Source organism: Centropristis striata, chromosome 4, assembly GCF_030273125.1.
Source record: "Centropristis striata isolate RG_2023a ecotype Rhode Island chromosome 4, C.striata_1.0, whole genome shotgun sequence".
Lineage (NCBI taxonomy): Eukaryota > Metazoa > Chordata > Actinopteri > Perciformes > Serranidae > Centropristis > Centropristis striata.
The window spans coordinates 20,797,796-20,804,798 of NC_081520.1; the positions used below are offsets into that span (position 1 = coordinate 20,797,796).

General features: G+C 41.8%; 1 long non-coding RNA gene across 2 annotated transcripts in view; it reads right to left on the reverse strand.

Annotated features, from left to right (window-relative positions):
* Positions 1–6,705: 6,705 nt before the first annotated feature.
* LOC131970306 (uncharacterized) overlaps positions 6,706–7,003 on the reverse strand; it is a 5,174-nt gene continuing 4,876 nt past the window's right edge. For both annotated transcript variants that reach the window (XR_009394173.1, XR_009394174.1), the window contains exon 3: positions 6,706–6,939. This is a non-coding gene — a long non-coding RNA (uncharacterized LOC131970306). The remainder of the gene's footprint in view (positions 6,940–7,003) is intronic.

Genomic DNA, 7,003 nt, shown 5'->3' on the forward strand with positions numbered 1-7,003 from the left:
CGCCGACTGCCACTGAGACCATGCAAACCGGCAACTGCCACTGAGACCATGCGAACCTGCGACTGCTACTGAGACCATGCGAACCGGCGACTGCCACCGAGACCATGCGAACCGGCGACTCAGTCGCTGAGACCATGCGAACCAGTAACTCTGCCGCTGAAACCATGCGAATCGCCGACTGCCACTGAGACCATGCAAACCGGCAACTGCCACTGAGACCATGCGAACCTGCGACTGCTACTGAGACCATGCGAACCTGCGACTGCTACTGAGACCATGCGAACCGGCGACTGCCACTGAGACCATGCCAGACCACTTTTCTTTTCTCTTTGTTTTTACATAATTTCATATGAAAAATACTATGTATCAATTTCTTTAAATGAGATTTGAATTTAAAGTAAAAAATAAATATTTCACCTGAAATTAATATATTATTAATGTAGGCTTATTAAGGATGTTTAACCCATCATTTCAGGACTGTCAATATTTTTTTATTTTATCCGATGAGATTTGAAGTTTATTATTGTGTTTGTGGTAATCTACATTTGAATGTCATTATAGTAATGTTTTAGAAGATAAAACTAATGTTAATTGCAAAATGAATGTCATTGAAAATAATGTTAATGTCATTGAAAGGCCTTGAAAATCTACCATTGCTTTTTTTGTTTGTTTGATGTGCTTCTCTCTGGGTCAGGAATTGCAAAACTATCGTAAAATTTTGAAGCAACCAAGTAGATTGATACTTGTGTATACAGATAGCTTTCCCCTGAGACACCGGTGTTGGTCTCTTGCATGCAATGTTTTTTTTTTTTTTTTTTCAAAACTTTGTTTATTGAATTTTCATCACATAAATGACAGTTATAGGAAAACAAGTGTCGAGTTTTTCATTAATATAATCATCATAACACTCAAATGAAGACAGACAATGTACAAGACACTTGTATGTAAATATATAAACAAACAAACAAATGATAAACCAAACAAAAACAACAACAAACAAAACAAAAAACAACAACAAAGCAGGTCACCTATACTAAATTAACAATTAGACAGTTACACAAATGGCATTAAAGTTATCAAAGTCACATTAAAGTGTATCACATATATCTGTACAAAGCATGCCATTAAAACAGATCAGACCATGGACAGAGGTTGTTTGTCAGTTTGGGATATTAGGAAAAGTCAACTTATTTGCATACTCAAAAAATGCCCCCCATGTTTTCCTGAAAGCAGCAGATGATCCCCTCAGTGTACAACGAATTTTCTCCATGTTAATAAAGTAAAAAATGTCCTTTATCCATTCATGGCAAGTTGGCGGGGTCCTGGATTTCCATTTCATAAGAATAAGACGTCTAGCTAAGAGGGTTACAAAAGCTACCAGGTTCTTCTTATAATTTGGTACAGCAGGTATGAGGGTGACCCCAAATAGGGCAGTGACTGCAGACGGTGTAAAAGAGACTGAGGTGATCTGTGAGATAGTATTAAAAATCTCAAACCAAAAGGTATTCAGGGAAGGGCACGCCCAAAGCATATGAAAATAGGTGGCTGGGAACTGGCGACATCTATCACAAATAGGATCAACATCATCATATATTTTAGACAATCGGACTTTAGTAAAATGATAGCGGTGAAGAACCTTACACTGTAGCAACCCATGCTTAGCAGATATGGAGGAAGAATGGACTCGCCGCAGACACTCATCCCAAACATCATCCGCAAATTCACATTGTAAATCATTCTCCCATAGCGTCCTAATAGTACGGAGTGGGGCTGGGTTTAAAGAGTGAATAAGATTATACAGCACCGAGATCATGCCCCTCGCAGCAGGCAACGGGGACAAGAATGGGTCTAGGCCAGTAGGTTCTGGTAAATTAGGAAAGCTGGGGTAAACATTTCTAACAAAACTACGAATCTGTAGATATCTGAAAAAGTTATTTTTAGAAAGAGTGAACTTCTCTGAAAGCTCCTGGAAAGATGAGAATATGTCATCATTATACAGGTCCATGATTGTTCTAATACCCCGTGCCCGCCAGGAAGGGAACGCTCCATCTATTAGTGAAGGGTGAAATAACAGGTTAGGTGCCAGCGGGGCCAGTCGAGAAGGAGCCTGAAGGCCGAAATAACGTCTAAACTGTCTCCATATCTTTATCGTAGATTTAACTATTATACTTTTTGAATAGGGTGAAATGGGGTGACTTACAGGAGCATGAACAAGTGCAGACAAAGAAGCTGGTTTGGCAGACATGGATTCCATAACTATCCATATTGGGGGAGAAGTGGAGCCCTCAAAATGAAGCCAGAACTGGATTGCTCTGAAGTTACAGGCCCAGTAATAAAATCTAAAATTTGGCAATGCCAGACCCCCCTGAGATTTTAGTCTCTGAAGCAAAGATTTGCGTAGTCTCGGGGGCTTCTTGTTCCAGATAAATTCAGCTATCAGTTTATCGATCTTGGAAAAAAAAGACTGCGGGAGAAAGATGGGGAGACATTGGAATAAATAGGAAAACTTTGGAAGGGTGTTCATTTTGATAGAGTTGACCCGGGCTGCGAGGGATAAATTTAATAGAGTCCAGCGCTCAAAGTCATTTTGCATTTTAGCGACCAACGGGAGAATGTTAGATTTAAATAAATCCTCAAATTGAGCTGTGACCCGAACACCCAAGTATACAAAACTATCTGAGGCGACTTTAAATGGAAAGTTGTGCAGTGGGAAACGTTTTGCTGCCGGGTTCAAAGGAAAAATCTCACTTTTGGTCAGATTAAGTTTATAGCCAGACACCTGGCCAAAGGAGGTAAATGTATCTAAAATAGTCGGGATTGAGATTGAGGGGTCCGAAATGTACACTAAAAGATCATCCGCGTAAAGCGAGACAGTATGCACAACACCATACCTAAGTATGCCTCTGATGTGGGGGTGAGACCGTAGGGCAACAGCAAGAGGTTCGATCGCAATAGCAAACAGGAGGGGACTTAAAGGACAGCCCTGCCGGGTGGAGCGGTGTAGAGGAAAAAGTTTAGAGAGGATGTTATTGGTTCTAATAGACGCTGTGGGTGAAGAGTATAAAAGTCTCACCCAGGAAATAAACTTATTGCCAAAACCAAACTTCTGTAGGGTATAGAAAAGATAATCCCACTCCACCCGGTCAAAAGCCTTCTCTGCATCCAGCGAAATTAAGACTTCTGGTGTGCATGACGAGGAGGGATTGTATAGGATGTTAAAAAGTCGCCTGAGATTAGAAAAGGAATATCTACCACGAATAAATCCTGTCTGGTCGGGAGAGATTATGGAAGGGAGAACTGATTCAAGGCGCGTGGCAAGGAGTTTAGACAGAAGTTTTAGGTCCACAGATAACAAACTTATGGGTCGATAACTTGTGGCTAGTAGGGGGTCCTTATCTTTCTTTAAAATAAGTGAGATTGTAGCCTGCATGAGAGTCGGTGGGAGTTTAGATAACAAAAAAGATTCATTAAACATGTCGATTAAAATTTGGGCTAACTTGTCAAAAAATTTCCTATAAAATTCTATTGGAAACCCATCTGGACCTGGACATTTCCCCACTTGCATGGAAAAAACTGCTTGTCTAAGTTCAGCAATAGTGATTGGTTCTTCCAGAGTTTTAACAGAGTCAGGATCTACTCTAGGAATACTAAGAGAGCTAAAAAAGTGGTCGAGGGCATAAGAGTCAGTGGCATGTTCAGAAGAATATAAAGACGTATAGAATTGTCTGAAGTGTTCATTTATTAATTTAGGATCTGATGTAACACCTGATGAAGTTCTAATTTGTGGGATTTGGTGAGAGGACGCTGCCTGTCGTAAAGAGTGAGCAAGCAGTCGACTTGCTTTATCCCCATGCTCATAGTATGTGGATCTGGATTTCAGCAGGAGGTCTTCAACTTGAGCAGAAGCGAGGACCTCATATTCTGCTTTCAATGAAAGCCGTTCTTTAAATATATCAGGTGATGGGGAAGTAGCATAGGCATTGTCAAGCTGGACTAACTGTTGCTTCACTTCAGACATCTTTTTCCTCCTAAGCTTGCTTTCATAGCTTGAAAACGAAATAATTTCCCCCCTTAAATAGGCCTTCATAGCCTCCCAAATCACAGACATGGAGACATCGGGAGTCTTATTCAGCGACAGAAAATCATCTATTTGCTGTGAGATAAAACTCACAAAATTTTCATTGGACAGCAACCGTGTGTTCAGACGCCAAGGGGGACGCTCAACATTGTAGCCCTCAAATTGAAATTCCAAAATAACAGGAGCGTGATCCGAAATTACAATAGCATCATAAGAGCAAGCATGTGCTGATGATAAGAGATTGTTATCCAACAGAAAGTAGTCAATTCGTGTAAAGGTGTGATGCACATTGGAAAAAAAGGAATAAGCTCTCCCTGAGGGGTTAAAAAGGCGCCAGGGATCTGACATGGAAAATTCATCCATAAAGGATTGAATGACTTTGGCTGATTTTGAAGTTACTACATTTCTAGTGGAGGAACGATCTAAAGCTGGGTTGATCCAACAGTTAAAGTCACCACCAAGTATGGGGAGGTACGAGGGCATGTTGGTCAATTTAGAAAAAACCAATTTGAAAAAGGCCTCATTGTCCCAATTAGGACCATAAATATTAATGAGAGCAACAGGAACATTACATAACCGGCCAGTAACAATTATATATCTTCCGTTAGGGTCAGAGACTATATCAGAGCAAGTGAAATCGATTGACTTTCGAATCAGTATTGCAACACCTCTGGCCTTACCCTGGAAAGATGAATGAAACGTTTGTCTAACCCACCTACCACGCAGTTTGGCATGATCTGATACCTTTAAATGCGTCTCCTGAAGGTAGACAACATCTCCTCCTAAGTGTTGAAGATGATGGAGTACTTTGCTACGCTTAATTGGATGATTAAGACCCCTACAATTCCAACTTATAAATTTTAACCTCCTCCCGGACTGACAGGACTGGTTATTCTGAGCCATTGCACCTACCGATCTTGAGGTAAATATGTGTACAGATGTACTCAGTGACAAATGGATAGCCAATATAAAAATTAAAGTGAGGTGACCTAATGACATAAACATGACATAACAACAGAACGAAACGAGTAACCAGGAACAAGAGAACGACCCCTCCCACACACCCCCCATCCCCTTGCATAAGCGTCTCCCCAAACGAGACGCGCGCTAGTCCCATCTTCTACCTAAACTCTCTGCTAAACCTAAACTAAAGCTCCGTCAGAGATATGCGACATACCACTGGGTTATTCGCTAAAGAGCGACAATATTATAAAGGAAAACACTGTATATTGTATCACTGATGATACCAAAATAGGAAGAAAGAAACAAGAAAAAACCAAAAAGAAAACCAATAATAATAATAAAAATAAATAAATACATAAAATAGATAAAGACAGAGAATTTAAATATATAAGTAATACAAATTAACTACCAAATAGAAATAAGAATCAAACGAAACTGGCATTATACCTTAGACCACAGCATCTGGGGTAACTGACTTCTTAATACTCGCATTGACAAAGTCCATGGCTGAGTCCGGATCATCAAATGTGTGCGTTGATCCGCCTGGTAGAGTTATCTTCAGGACGGCCGGAAAAAGAAGTCCAAACTTAGTACCGGGGCAGGAGTGGAGCTGTCGCTTCACCCCTGCAAAGGCAGCGCGTTTCTTGGAGACAGATGCAGTGTAGTCAGGAAAGATGAAAAGTTTTTTCCCCTCGTAGAGAAGCGGGGAGGCACGGGACATCTCACCCGCACGCCGCAGAATATCATTACGGACCTGGAAGTAGTGGATCCTGATGATGAAAGGACGGGGCGCCTCTCCGGCTTTAGGTTTCGCACGGAGGGTGCGGTGAGCCCGGTCAAGCAGTGGTATCTCATCCAACTTCAACATGTCCTTTAGGAGCTGTGCGATAAAGTTGGTCGGTCGAGGGCCCTCCACGCCCTCCGGGACACCAATCAAACGGATGTTGTTTCGCCTCGATCGCCCCTCTAGGTCCTCGCATTTGTCATTCAGTAGTTTCACCTGGGCTTTAAGGGAATCCACCGCTGAGTCCAGCCTGGACAGCTCGGTGCCGTTATCAGTGCATGCGCGCTCCAGCTCGAGCATGGTCTCGTCATGGGCGTTCAAGCGCTGCAGTATCGGCTCAACTGTATTCTCCAACTCTTGTTTTACCGACGATATCTCAGAACGAAGGTCAGAGGCCAGAGAGTCAATTCTTCCACATATGTCGCCTTTCATGGAGGCGAGCATTCGCTCGAGCCGGTCCCAGTCGGGAAAGTTAGCATCTAGCTTTGGTGGGGAGCTTGGGTCAGTCGAGGGCGAGGTCTTCGCGCGGCCTCCCCGTGATGACTCCGTCTTCGGCCGAGTAGAGGTCATAGTCAACTCGGGAGTGCAGAAAGTTTTACAAAATCAAGTCGGGGAAAAATAACTTAAAGGTATCAACAGGTTTCTATTAATAAAAGACGCTCAAAAATTCAAAAATAGTCACAAACTCCAGGAGCAACGGAGAAACACGTCTTACATGGCGACGGTCGGACACGCCCCCCCCTGCATGCAATGTTTAGACTTACCCTCTCCGCCCCCTCCCCAGAAACAACGATTACAAATCTCACAAAAGTTTTGTTAATCTAAAAAGTTACCATCAAGATGTAACCTCTCCTTAGATGGAAGTGTGTGCAATGGTTGGTTTAAAAAAAAAAAAAGAAGATGATGTTTAGTATGATTGATTTGCATTAAGTTATGTATTTAAATATACATTTCATGTTTGTGTTTGTTGAAATGGAAGACATGCAATGTTTTGTGTATCACTTTGTGCAGAATTAACAATTGAAGAATTTTTTAAAAAGCCTATCTTTTCAACTGGTGAACGGGGGCAAGTGGGTCCAGAGGTCATCCAGCTGTTCTTGGACTGTGGGGGTGTCTGTATTTTCAGAACCAGATGACACACAATACCAAATTTATTCATACATTATAAATACTCAATT